Raw genomic sequence first — 14,657 nt, forward strand, 5'->3', positions numbered from 1 at the left:
AACTAACTGTACTGGAAAAGCAGATTTGGTGTTTTGTTAGAATACCCAGGTGCTGACTTTGCTGGGAAGAGTGATGGAAACCTGCCTGTTACATGTTCATTCTGGAAAGCATCGCATTTGAGTGTTGCAGACATGGGAAATACCCTCCCACATATGGGATTTAGGAAGCCATTCCAATCAACTCAGCAATAACCACTGCCTTCCCCTCTTTCTGTTTCTAGAAGTACAACTCTTTCAGTCCAGCAAACATGCTGTTTGGCATGAGCGCTTTGTACTTCTTCAGGGTAAAAATAACCACAAATCACCCCACCTTTGTAGTCTTTTTTTTGATAAGTGATTCTCTGTGACAGGTTCATGCTTTAAGTCACTGTGAAAATGTCATCAGTGAACAACCGTCCATAAACTTACTCGATGGTTCCTTTGGATTTAGATGCTTTCAGATGGTCCCTTTTCTTAAAAAGACAGAGCACCTCTTTAAAAAAAAAAAAACAAAAACCAAACAACTTTGCATAAATAGTTTCCCAAGCCTTCCAGGAGTACAAGGTAGTCACACCCTCAAGGCTGCTGTATACATTTCTGTGAGAGCTGCAGTTAGCTCTGGTACGTAAACACTGCTAACACATCCATGTAGCAAGAAGTATCGTGGGTTGTAAAATACCTCTGCGTCCTAGATTTTAAAGTGCTGTTAAATTGCTTTACAGCATCAGCTTTGGCTTCATTGTTGGTAGCAAAGTACTGAATGAGGTGTTTGAGCATTTTGTTTGAAGACTTGTTTACAATTTTTTTTGGTCCTAATGGCACCATAATTCTGAGACATGCAAAAAAGGGGCCTGCCTAAGTAGTGGCAACTCAGTCTTCCATCTTGTCATTTAGCTGAAGAGCTTGGCTTAGGCATATTTAGACAGAGCTGCTACTGCTGCTGTGATGGTCTGAGAACTGGCCAACCCAGCCTGCTGTTGTACATCCGTATCTGAAACAGTAGTTCTGTTTCTCTTCAAATTTATTTGTGCCATCCAGGGACAAAGCTGTGAGAGCCCTGCTCCTGCCTGTCATTTTTCAACACCTTAGTTTGTTTTTGGTTTCTTGGAAAAGAGCACTTGCCCTTCCAGCAATATCAGGTTTGTAATACATTTTCTTTAGCAGTGACACGTTTAACCTTTCTCAGAACCATTGCTATTATAAATATATGGTGCCTTTCAAATATACAGTAAAAATCACCCTATAAAACATGATTTATTAACCATGTGTGGAGGCCCAATATTTTACAATAGTATTTTACTCTCTAGTTATCCAGACCTCTTCTCATCTGGGCAAGAACTGCACTTGGCTGCATACAACACAGTTGGGGCATAAGGGTCAACACTTGGCTCTCAGCAACCCAGAGGCCAAAAATCTGCCAGGCACAGGAACAGAAACTTAGGTCCTCCTAAGAAAGCAAGGGCCGAGACCTTCTGAAGATTGTTACCTTTCAGGTACAAAAGAAGAGTGCCAGCTGCTGGGTGGCATCTGTACAACCTGACTCTGTTAGGGGGGCTGTTAATGGGGACAGGTGTGACCTGCAGACGGGACGGCGTGGCTTGGTTGTGCACCAGATGCTGTGCACACACCTGGAGGGCTGTGTGGCTTTGCTGGGAAACAGTGTGATGTCCTGAGTAAAACACAGAGCTGGGCACTGGGAATCCTGCATGGTCCACCAGACCTTGCCTAAATGAGAATTTCTCAAGAGAGAAGGAAGCGCATTCAATGCAGAGTGGATTTAAGTCTGGTTTCCAAAGGAAACAAAGCTTGTCCAAGCACAGCATTTTTATCTGTCCGTGTTTTCTGTCACTTTATCAGCTATTCCCTCATCATTTGTCAACTCATTTACCAATTTAACCAGATTTGACTGGGGGAGGGTGGTGCAGAGGATATGAAGTCACTGCAGTTTTTGGTGGATGGGTCACTGGGTGACATAATGATAGTACTTCTGATAGATCTAAATGAGTGCCACCACCGAGGGAAAGGCTTACATTTTGCTACTAGTCATTGGCCACTGATACATTAGCTGTACAGCCCAGCTCAAACCACCCCCAGCAGATGTGTTTTCTAGCCCAGCAAGGAAGGAAGGAAAGGCTAGAAAAACAGCACAAAAGAGGAGGGAGCAAAGGGTGCTGTAAGGGACGTCAAGAGGTATGAAGGAGTTAGAAGGAGCATATGGGAAGAGAAAGGAATGGGAATTATGTGACAATGGGAAACCCAGCTTCATTAGTTGTGCTCTCACAGAGGTGCTTGCTGTTTCTGTCAGTGGCCTTTGGGGTGCCGTTTCAGCTGACAGAAGTTGCTATGTTTGCAGAAGAAAGGAAGAGGATCAAATAACTTAGATTTATTTTCTATTTGTCCTGATCCACATTCTGGCATCTGCAAATATAGGTTTTGCTTTAGGCTGTTTTTCCTGCCCTCATTTTCCTTTTATGAAGGTCTGCAGAGTAACAGAGACACTTCACTTGCTGTCAGTCTTTTCCAGGGAATTTTCCTCCTGCTTCCTTGCTCTGAAATGTCACTATGTCCATTTTTTGGTATCTGTGCTACCTCCTATCATTTTCCACCAGGTGTTTTTTGTGTGTCTGTTTCTTTTTTCTGTCTCTCTTCTCCTTTCCTATATTCTGTTGTTCCTTCATTTCACACTTGCCTTTTTTCTGCCTCTTGTCTTCCTGCCAGTTCCATTTTGAAATGCCTCTCTTCTCCTACCAACTAGAAGGGCAGGTCCAAATAGATCAGGCTGCCAAACTGGCTTTTGAATTTCTCTAAGGATGGAGAGTCTCCAACATCTCTGGGCAATCTGCTCCAGTATCTGAACCCCCTCATGGTGGTATTTTTCTTCCTTAAATCTAAGCAGAACTTCCCACGTCACAACTTTGTCCATTGCCTCTCATCCTGTCGCTGTGCACCTCCAAGAAGATTTTGGCTCTGGCTTCTCTATATCCTCCAACCAGAATAGTTGCAGCCAGCACTGAAGTGACCCCTGAGCCTTCTTTTCTCCAGGCTGCACAGACGTGGCTCGCTCAGCCTCTCTTTGTGGCACCTCTCAAGGGTGCTCGAGGTGGCTCCTGACCATCTTGGTAGTCCTGCATTGGACTTGCTAGGTATGGCTATGTTTTTCTTGCAATGGGGAGATCAAAATTGGACACAGTACCCAGATGTGGCCTTACAGGTATTGTATAGAGGGGAAGGATCACACCCGCTGGCAAGGCTCTTCCTAATTCAGCCCGGGAGTCTGTTGGCTGCCTTTGCTGCAAGGACACACTGCTGGCTCACGGTCAGTTTGTCCACCAGGACCCCCAGGGCCTTTTCTGCAGAGCCGCTTCCCAGCCGGTCGGCCCCAGGCTCTGCTGGTGCATGGGCTTACCTGCATTTGCTTTTGTTGAACTTCCTGATGGCTCACTTCTCCAGCCTGCGCAGCTCCCTCTGAATGCCAGCCCTGTCCTCCTGCAGGGACTGTGCTACCACGAGTAACTCAGCAGCAGCTTGATTTTGGACCAGGTATCTTACTCCTTTCAGCATAGTGACCCGGACGATTTTCCATTCAACTTACGGTCTGCTTATCGAGGCCATATCTCATCAGTTTTGCTGTAAGGCTGCTCCAGAGGACCATGTTGAAAGCTTTACTACAGTCAAGGAAACAGCATCAACCACACTCTCCTTCCACAGAAGCTAGTCACTGCGTCATAGGCAGCAATCATAGACGTGGTCAGGCTTTGGCAAGTCCATGCTGGCTGTTTCTAATCACCTTTTTGTTCGTGTGCTGGGATTTGCTTCGCAGCCTTCCCAGGGATGGAGGTTGGCTGACTGAGCTGTCTGTCCCCGGATCATCCTTCTTGAAGATGAGTGTGACACTTGTCTTTTTCCAGTCACCAGGAACCTCCCCGATCTCCAAGACATTTGAAGGTGATGGAGTGGCCTCATAAAGATATTGGCCACCTCCCTCCTCAACCTCGGAAGCTGATCTTCCTTTTCTCCTCTTTTACCCATTTTCTGCCTCCATTTTTTGTTGTTTTCTTATTTAAAATACTTTTCTGGTTTTTTTCTCCTGTTTTTTTCCTCCTGCATCTACACAATTTCCCTCTCTAATTTCTCATTTTTCTCCCTCTCCCCCCCTTTTTTTTGGTTCTTTTCTATTTTCTTTGTCCTTTCCTCAGGTGTAAGATGACATCCAGCCATTCAAAAAGGAACTCCTACAGAGAAGTCAGATTTAAAGCTTTCGTACAGGATTTTTTCTCATATTGGGCACTACACCCAAACAGTTGTTCTTATTCTGAAATATGACCCCTCTTCCTCTCCAAGGAGCTGTAACATGAAAAGATGCTTAAACAAACAGGCACCCACCTGAGCACCACTAACCTGGACTTATCTCCTCAAATCATACTTCTTTTTTAATGAAAACCTGCTGGCTGCCTCAAAAGATATTGTCTAAACAAGCACAGAACAGCCCCTTAGAGAGATGATCTCTCCAGTTTTACACACACAAATTTATTACTGCATCATACTTCTAAGCAAAGAGTTTTTCCTTATGCTTTTGTCTTCTGCAAAGCACTCTTCCCACAGATTATTTTTAAACTTTCATTACAAAAATAAAAAAAAAATCTATTAAGTAATAAAATGAAATTATCCTGATTTAGTCATGTTAAGGGGCATATTCAAACTACATGGAATCTGATCTTGAAAGTCTAGCCATGGTGTGAATGCTTAAGGAGATGACATGAAGACAGATGAAGCAAAAAAAGGTGAGTGGGGAGGTGCATTTAAAAGGTTTGGGAAAACACCATCCCAGGGAGGCATTGGCTCACCTAGCTGAGGACTCTCACATTGCCCCTGGTTTGAATGGATGACAGGGATTTGCCTTAAGACCAGCTGCTCTCAGGGTAAGTTTCAGGGATCCACATGCACCCACAGTATTCTTGTAGCATCATTCCCCATCCATACTAATGCACTGCAACCTCTAAGGACACTTTTGAGCTGCTTCTGCTCCCTGACCCAAATGGGAGAAATCAGAGTCCCAAAAGGAGCTCACAGGTTTTACGGGCTGTCAGGCTGGCCTGGTGGTGGGTAAGGTGCTTAGGTGGAAAATCAGCATTAAATTTTTTCTCACCTTTAAAGCAGTTCATCTCTTCATTGTCTCAAGATGCAGACAGCTTTATGCTAGCCAGGAAAAAGAACTGGCAATATCAAGTATCTGCGCTTTTAAATGTTATCAGCCATTTCCCCTAATTTATTACATTAAATTGCTGATGGAGAAAAAAACCAGGATTTACCTGCATACATGTAAAGAATATTTCTGCTACTAACTTCTTCAGACCTCTGAAGATTTGGCTTTTTCCCCCCTCTCTCTCTTTTGCTATCCTTTATCTCAAATCTGCCTTATTTCTCTCTGCATTGGCTTTGGTGTCTAGACTCTCTCTTTCATCTTTCATTACAACAGTGTTGTTTTCCCTCACCTGCTGGTTATTTCTTTTAACTTCCCTACTGCAGAGAAGAAAGTGGCTTTCATTTGGAAGGAACTCCAGTGCTGAGACATCCAGGAGCTCCTAATCATTAGGACCTACAACCAAGGTTTTTAGGTTTTTCTCCAGCTTCATCTAAAGACTTGCACCCTCCAAAAAAGCACTGCTCTTATATGGCAATGCAACTCACACAGATGTCATACATCACCATGCACTACCACTGAGAGTCCGTAGGTAAGTTAGAGACTGCATTAGTGCATATCTACTGCCTTGTACTGAGAGCGCCATAAATGCAAAAGGTAAGAGTTGTGACAGATTATGTTTGGGAAGTGCTGCCTTGGGTGTGAATTAGTCTTTAATAATGTTTCTATTGTTTTTTTAGGGATAAATTTGACTTTTCTTGTTGACACAAAAATCTGCCCACTTTGTGGGAGCATGAGGCACCCACAACCCCTCCTCTCCTGGTGCCTCCAGGAGGAGGAACAGCCCTGGCAGTGAATAACAGAGGAGCCTCTCTGCAACACAGCGCTGGTTGCACGTGCAGGAGGTGCTGCTGCAGATGGGTGTGTTATGGTCCCTTCTCCTCCTCACGGACTCGGGAGAGAAGAAAGGATAACAACAGTGAACTGCAGAGCTCCTGTGAAGATACCACATGTCTTCTGCCAGGTGTATTTCCTTACTACTGTCTCTTGGCCTGCTTTTCCCCACCATTATGGTCTGTGAGCTGTCATGGTAGCCTTTGCTTAAAAGAAGACCTCGCTTCCAGTTCCTCAGACTCCCTCACTTCTGCAGGTGTTTCCAAACCATCTACATACTCTCCCCATTTGGTTTCAGTGAGCAGTGATTCCCTGAGGGGTCCCAGGGTCCACATGCACTCTGCACTGCTCTAATGTACTCCAGCATCTCCCCAGCTGTCACTGGCTGCTGCAAAACAGCTCCTCCTCGCACAGCTTTCCACCTGGCCTGAGTGTCCTCATACTGCGAAGCATCACAGCTGGATGGATACAGGCACTGCGGAGAGAGGTGAGGGAGCACGAGGGCGGTTGATGCCCTAACACAGGTAGGAATCGCTCTACAACAGCCCGCCCTTCCCTGGGCTTCAGCAATAGGCACAGACCACATGCATGCACCTCCTGCAGAAGGCATGCGGAGCACTGTGGGCATGCACACGCCTCCGTGCTGACTCCTTCCCCCTGGCCTGGGTTTTGTTTTCTCGTCTCTTGTGCGGCTTGTCTTCATGTCGGGTGTTGTGGCGAGAGAAGTTGGACCTTTTGTAGAAGACATCTCCTGAGAAAGCACGTGGCTCCGTGGTGTCACCATAGGGCATCAGGCAACACAGTATGGCAGGCTCGGGATTGCTCTTGCCTTTTGCTGTAAGTTCCTCTTCTGTCCAGCAGTGTAGGTGTGCATTCACCCCTCCTCCTCTCGCTCTGTTCCCCCATAGGCCAGATGTCCTCTCCTCCCTTCTGAGACCCACTCCTTTTTGCTGTGCTCCAGGTGAACCATATCACTTTGGGGATGAAGGGGCCACAGGGTGGGTCCTGCCACCCGCAGTCACAGGGCGAAGTCGCCTGTGTACCCAGAGAGACCCAGTCTGCCATGCTGCTGTAGCAGAGCACAGAGGATAGTCAGCAAGCTCAGGGGAGATGACTGCAAATCAGGAGCTTAATCAAGGATGTGCAGCACTAAAGGGCATTGTTCTTTCACTGCTTACTTTCTGTGGAGTAAGTGCCAGCCACCAGAAAGCTGTATGTAGCTCTTGTTCAGTGCGATGCAAAGGCAGGGTAGGTATAAATGTGTTCTGAGCGTTGTAAGATACTGCTATACAGCAGCGCTTTGCGTGGCACTGCAAATGTTAACTGGGTACAGAGCTGCTGTTAGCACTGGCAGAGCACCTGCGGAGGGGCTTATCATGTTGGGTGTGAATGCAGACTTAGAATGTTTGAAACATAAAGCCGAGCTCCAGAGTTGTTTGGGATCCCTGCGCAGACATAGAAGTTGTGAACTAAATTGGGGATGGTTACAAGGTGCCTTGGCCGGGATCTCAGAAGAGCTGAATGTGTGTGTGCTTCTCTGTTTAAGACCAGGATTAATACAGTGCGGACTCTAATTTGGATTCCAGGAATGAAGTTCAAGAATCTATCCTTGCGCAGCCAGGAGGGCTATCTGAGGCAAAAGTGAAATTGATTTTGGTTTAAAAGGGCTGTAAAGAAAGATAGGAGTAAATATGGAGAAAAATAATCTAAAATTGATTAGAAAGGAGCCATTACCCAGCAGGCAGTAAACCACTGAAGATAGGCCATTGAATAACCATGAAAAGAAAATGAGACTGCTCTGGTATATACAAATAAGAATCAGAACATTGCACTCCTGCAATGGTATTTTTTGCTTCGGTCCATGTGTCACTCTTTTGTGGTTTAAGGTTAGAAACTGCTGTGAAAGACTAGAGATGTGCCCCATAACTTGGAATAAACTCTGGATCAGGATCGGTAACTATCAGAGGGATTTATAGCAAAGTTCAGCCTAGAAATGCAGCAGTGGGGACATATTCTGGGAGCAAAGTGCAAGCAGGACTTGTGTGTCAAATTACATCACAGATACCAAACTGAAGGAAAAAAGGTGGATTTCATTCTTGATGCTGGCGTGGAAAAGGAAAATCTGGCTGTATATTTGCAATGTCTGGAACATGAAACAGTGGCAGTGGTTTTAATTACATAGATGGGACTTACTGAATATATCCATTTGGAGACTGAGATTCCCAATGAATGGCTGTATCACAGACATCAAGTTACCATATAAATTTCAACTACATTTTTACAACCTTACAGTGGACTTTGCACATTTAGTGATGTGGTCTGGGCATTTCTACTTCTAGTTCTCTGCTCAGCCCAGATTTGATGCTGTATATAAGGCATATCTAACAAGTTAATGAGAAAATAAAATGATTCATTCCGCTTTGTCCTTGGGAATTTATAGAAGGAATTTATATATATTTTACCAAATATACCTGTGAACTCCTTAGGCGTATGGATTAGTTCCAAGTCAGTGAAATAACTAATGTCTCACCAAGCTATATATGAGACAATTAAGTATTTTAAGAGTAAGAGCCTAACTGCTAGTTCAATCATTCAACTTGGTAAGAGTTCAGATTTAGAATATCATGTGCAATCTTCAATATCATTCACAGAATTCTGGATGGGAATTGCTTTTAAGATAGTCCTCATAACAACCAGGACATTAAGTTTAATCTTGCACCCAGCTGTAATAATATCTACATTTCAAATAACTACATTAATGTCAACTGTTGCATAAGTAAATTATATATCAGATCTGCAATGCCATATAAAATCACTTGTTTTTTTGAGATAGAGGTTTAGGAAAACCAATGCTTGAGATACTGCCTCCCTGCCCCAAGGGGTGGGTACGGCTCAGTGTTAGTTTGGACCCTGGCTGGTTAGATGGTGACCTAAGAGGCAGTAACCACAAAGGGACCAAAAGTCAAGGTTTTTTACAGGCCTCTTAAATAGACCTTCCTGTAACACTGTGGTGTGGTGCCTTAGGTGTTGTAAGTGGTCTACATGAGAGTAAGTAAGATATATAAAGCTGTGACTTCAGTCTTAAGAAAAGCGCATTCTCTATCAGAACAAGTGAAGGACTGAACTTCTCTCAGACACTGGTGACCTCCATAGCATTCATGCTGCTGCTTTATAGACATGCGCCATAGGTGCCTGCATTGTAATAATTAAGCAATGAGTATCTGAATGTGCAATTATAAACCTATATTCATAGCTGTTGTTTGTCTCAAAAAAAAAAGCGATCATCTAGCTCGCAGCTGGATCCAGACTCCGCACCTCCCCAGTCCTGCATGTTCCCATATCCATCTTCTTCAGTCCATGGAGTTATGGTAAGTCTCTGAGGAGACCAGTTTTTCCCTATATAAAGTAACATGCTGCAGGGGGATCTGACTGAAGGAAAGGATGGCATTACAAGCAGCTGGTGGTGTGGGCTGGAGAGGCAGTGCTTTTGTCTTTTGGGATTCTTTTTTCTTGTGAGGCCTTAGGTTTTCCTTCAGTCCTCTGTGTCTAAAATCCTGTGATTTTACACAAGAATCTCAGCCTTTAGAAGAGGTAAAATTATGGTTTTTATCCAATGTATATGCATACAAAGGGGCTGAGGAGGGACTTTTGAAGGGCCTTAATTTCCTGCTGGTGCCAGGGATGAAGAGACTAAAAGGGCTGTAAAGAAGATGACATTGCCTTTTTCAGAAAAGCAGGGAGAGCAGGTCTAAGCAAGTTAGGCACAGATATATACACTTGCCCTGGTCTTACACTCTTTGTTATATATTTAGTTTATTATAGCTGCTGGAAACAAAGAGCCAATATTAGGTTTGAAAACATGACTTATATAAGATAAAGGAACCCAGAAATACAATGCACATAAATATGAGAAAAGGGAATTGCTTGTTCTCAGAAATGTGGAATAAATTTGCAGGGGCACAGTAAAAGATGAGAGATTATAAAAAGGCATTAGGGCTGTCACTGCAAAGGAGTCAGGGAATTACACAGCAAGCTCACATTACCAATTCAAACTGGAGCTTGCTGTAAAGAATGGCCTGGTCTTTAGAGGTAACAGAACAGCAGTGCAAAGTGCATTGAAATCTGATATTCTTTGGAGAAGTCAGCAGGGTCATATGGGTATAGAAAAATGTAAATGGATAGCATAAGCTGTGTACATGTAGCAGCTTCATAAAAACTCAGAGATAAAGAAAATTGTAAAAATGAGCTATTTCTTCAAAATATCAACCTGGAAAAGAATAGAACTCATGCTGATAGATCAGGGGACATTACAGCCATGGTTTGAAGTTAAGTGTAGATATATTTATACTTTGCTTTTCTGGCAGAGACTACATTGCAGTGTTGGATCATTATTTGCATTTCCCTGTGGCTGTGCTATAGGGAATCTAGCATTAGAGCATCTCGTAATGCCCATCATATGTGCATTTGCCAGGCAGAGAACCACAGAAGGAGGCTGAGTAATGAGCCATGGTTCAAAGAACAGGATTTCCAACCATCTTCAAGGGCTGATGGGGGAGATGCCACCACATAACATCTAGTCCCAGATATCCTGTATTGAAAGTTCTACTGAAAAATGGATTAATTTCTTTTAAAAGCTAACAGATCTAAAAGAGATTCTTCTGCTGCTGAGCTTGAGGACTGCCTTTAAAACACAGTTAGTCTCCCTTTATTTTAAGAGGTGGTTGAGAACCAGACTTACTAGTACAGGACTAATCTGGGTGCTTATAAATACAGTTGCAGATATGCAAGTCATACTATTTCATGGGGAACAAGGATACTAAAGTGCAAGGAGACGCAGCCTGCATACAAAAACAAGATGTTGTGAACTCACAGAGCTCTGCCTGCCAAGGAGATTGCTTCTTTCTCCTTCAGAGTACAAATGCCTGAAGGACAGGCTTTGGGGAGACAAGAAGAATATGGAGATGAAGCCTGGGGAAGTAGCGTCTGAAAAGACTCTGCTGAAATCAAGCAGAGATCAGTAGGAGCTCCTGAAAGACACTTTGCATGCTGTTAGAGCAGCTAATGTCATTTTATTTTTTATTCTTTATAAGAACCATGGCAGGGGGAAAAAAAAGGGGGGGAAGAGGGACGTGTAATATATGCTATTATTAAGAGGATTGGTCAGAACTGGCCTGAGAGGATCAGACTTGAGAGAAACTGAGGCAGAGAGGCTCTTTCTGGTACTTATACTTGCCTACTGTATTATACACTTGTATTAAATTTCCCTATGGTAAACCCTACTTAAGGTCTGCCTCCCAATGAACACAGAAACTACTGAAATGGCATTTTGAACTTGTATGGTTGGGTGCTCTTGGTCTGTGGGTTTTTTGTTGTTTGGTTGTTTTTTTTTTTTTAAGCTGTGGTTCAAGGGTTTAAAGAGCAGCTAGAAGTAACTTTGCAAGTGTTTGCAAGCCTGCATCTTTCCACTTGTGTTAATGTCATTAATGCATCTCTAGCCACAGCAGTGTGCTCTTCAGCTGGCACAAGCACTGTCTCACCAGAGCTCCTGCCCTACCAGGTGGAGGACAACAGCTCCCAAGTGTCTGTCCCAGTGGATGGGTGACTGACTAGAAGCCCCATTTCTCCAGCTGGAGTTTCACCACGCTTGTAAGCTCACATGCGCTCGTGAGCAAATGCCCCAGACCTTTGGGAGCCACCGGTTTAGGATCGCTGGGTACCCTCTGCTGCTCCCACTGCCTGTTGTAGGGAAAGCCCATGCCACATTGATCACCCCTGCCCAGAAGAGGGTGGTGGTTGCCTAGCAAACCCTTCGGACACCCCCAACCACCCCTCACCTCCGTGGCCATCATCCGTTCCACCTCCTCTGGCTCCTCTTTCCTTCCCTGGCCATTCCCGCTCCCAGGACACCCACCTCTCTGCCCACACAGCTCAAAGGACTGACACAGCTCTCCCACGAAGACAAAACATTGCTGGGGGGTGCTGAAGCAAGCAGACGTGGTGGGTAGGCAAGCTCTGGAAGGAGCAGGTAGGAGTTGGGTTGGGTTGTGTACAGTGCAAGTGTGTCATCTTGGTAAAATAAAAGGACTGATATTTTGGATTCTGTGGCAAGGTGTTAAGGTACAAAAGTCTTGGCAAACAGTTGGTTTACCATAGTGCTGGGAATACATTTAAATTTAGCCTGACTTTGCTGTCTCATCTTTGGCTGTGACTGAATGGTGGCTTTGTTTATAGCACCTGCTTTCATGTATCAGTAAAGCAGCTCATAAGGAGGTGATGTTCAGGTGAGAAAGGGTGAGTCTTTCTGGATGGGGGCGGCAGAAGGAATTTGATGGGGATTCTCATTGTCAGAAAATTGAATGCCAAGTGTGTATTGAACCTGGTGAGACTTCAGCAGCATCTCTGATCTTATTTCACTTTGGAGAACTTCTACAGAGAAAAGAAACTATATCCATTTGTACCAGACTGTGTTTCGGGGAAATACACTCAAAGGGTACCTTTGTTTGATAGTGCTGAGAGATGAACTCCATGGCCACTGTGTTGTACCAGAGCAATATGGGAATAAATGGGGTTTTCACCACGTTAGATGTGAAATTCCAGTGGAATGTTCAACTCCACCTTTCGTCTTGTGGTTTCTCTTCCTTAGATTTGGAGTGGTTATGTTGCAATGCTGAGGGTACCCATTGCACGTCCGCATGGGGCCTCGGGAACTCTGCTCTGCCTGCTTGTCCGTTGTTTGCAAGCTTTTTTAGGACAGCTGCACATCACGGATGTGAATACTCCAAAAGAAATATTTTTTTTTCCCTCTTCCCTACTGCCCTCTTGTACATAATGTTCTTCTGCAACACCTTTAGGAGACTCAGAGCATGTACCTGTGTGTGTTATATTCCTCCTACAAACAGCTTACTGACTGCTTGCTAGAGACAACATGTTTGACTAGGTGGACCTTTGCGTTTGAGACTTGACCTCACACCTTTTCATCCTTATCTTAAAATTAAAGAAGACAAAAATAAATTTGCACGTTACAGTTACATATGAATATAAATCACAGGTCTCTGGGTTTACTGCTTTTGTGTTGACAGGTTGCCTTTCAGCACCACTTTCTCCCACTTGTATGACTTCAGAGCCATGCACATAGGTGTTAGCTAGGAGGAACTGCTGCCTACTTGGCTGAGGACACCTGTGTAATCAGGGATCCATGGTCACCGAGCAGCAGAATATGAATGCCTTATAGACAAGTCAGAGATTTACTGTTCTATTACTTGTGAAAGTGATGAGACACCTCAGCTACACAAATGGAAGTCAGGAAAAACAAGCTTGTTTATTTTAAGGTTATGGTAAAATAAACCTGACTTTCTCCCAGTCCTCACAGCATTGCTGTGGGAGCAGAGTAAGGTCTTTGGGAGACTTTACTTTGTATTTCAGAATGTTTTCATGCTTTAAAACAAAGAAAACCTTTGAAAGTTACCTGCAAAGAAACCAGTTTCTTGTTGCTTCTTCCACATCTCTCTTGGTTTTCTGAAAATCTCTCAAGTAACATACCTGTAATTACAAAGTCAGATCTTGTTTGCTTTGAAAGGCTGTGCCTAATGGGCAAACAAGTAATTAAGATTTCCAGCCAACTGTAGCCAACTTCAGCCACAAAACTGTTCATTTCAGAGGGAGCTGGAATAATTGACTCAACTTTAGTCTGCTTTGAAAAACTTAAACAGTTGTTTCAGAATATTGGCAGAAAAGGAAATTAAATTGGACTCACTGAATTGGGAATTCTTGATCTGGTTTCATGTTTGAGTTTTCAGAGTTATTTAAGGTATTCCTTTCTAATATATAGTGGACTGGGCTTTTTCACCTCTTAATTAACAAAGATTTTTTTAAGGACTTGAGTCCTTAACTGAAGCAATATGCTCTTAAGATGTGTGAGACTGCCAAAGATCATAACCATCAAGGACACTAGAAAATAGTGACCCTATTACCTCTGAGATTAAAAAGAAAAGGAGGGTGAGGACTTGTATGGCAAGACTGTGAAATACAATCTGGGGAGACTGATCCGGACATTTTTGTGCAGTCACAAAGAAGCAAAGTGAGGCTTGTTAACCTTTTTCATTGATTCCAGTTTCCTTTACGTTTAAACTGGAATGTGTAATGTTTCTTTTTTTTCATTACCATATAGTGCAATACAGTTGCTGTTGCTATTAACCTTCAGGCAGACAGAAAATCAGTGAAGGCTGATGTGTGATACACTTTTATCTGGAATTAATAGCCCTTGCCCTCAGTTTCAGAGAAAATATTGTAAGACTTGATTTGTGATAAAGGTAGCGGGAACGAGAGGTAATGTGGCTCAGAAAAGCCATTTTCTGTTGTCTGATGGTGAACTCTACTTTTTTTTGGCCACGGATGTCTCACAGAGGAAGGAGTTAGAGAACGAGAGATAACCAAACCCCTACAAAAGCTTAATGTTCCATAAATGGCACATGGGGAAAGCGCGACGGTAGCTGCTCTTGAACCCTCAGTGAAGAAAATCTCTGCCTGGTGCAACCAGCTGTTACCTGTGCAGGGGATGGAGCAGCAGAAGATTGATAAAGATGTCATGAAACCTGCTTTGTTGGGCTGCACTCCAGTGGGACCTGCAGTTACATGCCCCTGGTGG

The 14,657-nt window shown here is 43.8% G+C and overlaps 1 long non-coding RNA gene across 1 annotated transcript; it reads left to right on the top strand.

Moving 5' to 3' along the window:
* Positions 1-618: 618 nt before the first annotated feature.
* Positions 619-9,279, top strand: LOC121232415. The gene is made up of 3 exons (XR_005930768.1): positions 619-3,924; positions 5,506-6,143; positions 6,202-9,279. It is a non-coding gene; the product is annotated as an uncharacterized LOC121232415 (long non-coding RNA).
* The last annotated feature ends 5,378 nt before the right edge of the window (positions 9,280-14,657 follow it).

The sequence above is a fragment of the Aquila chrysaetos genome, chromosome 17 (genome assembly GCF_900496995.4).
Source record: "Aquila chrysaetos chrysaetos chromosome 17, bAquChr1.4, whole genome shotgun sequence".
NCBI classification, from domain to species: Eukaryota; Metazoa; Chordata; class Aves; order Accipitriformes; family Accipitridae; genus Aquila; species Aquila chrysaetos.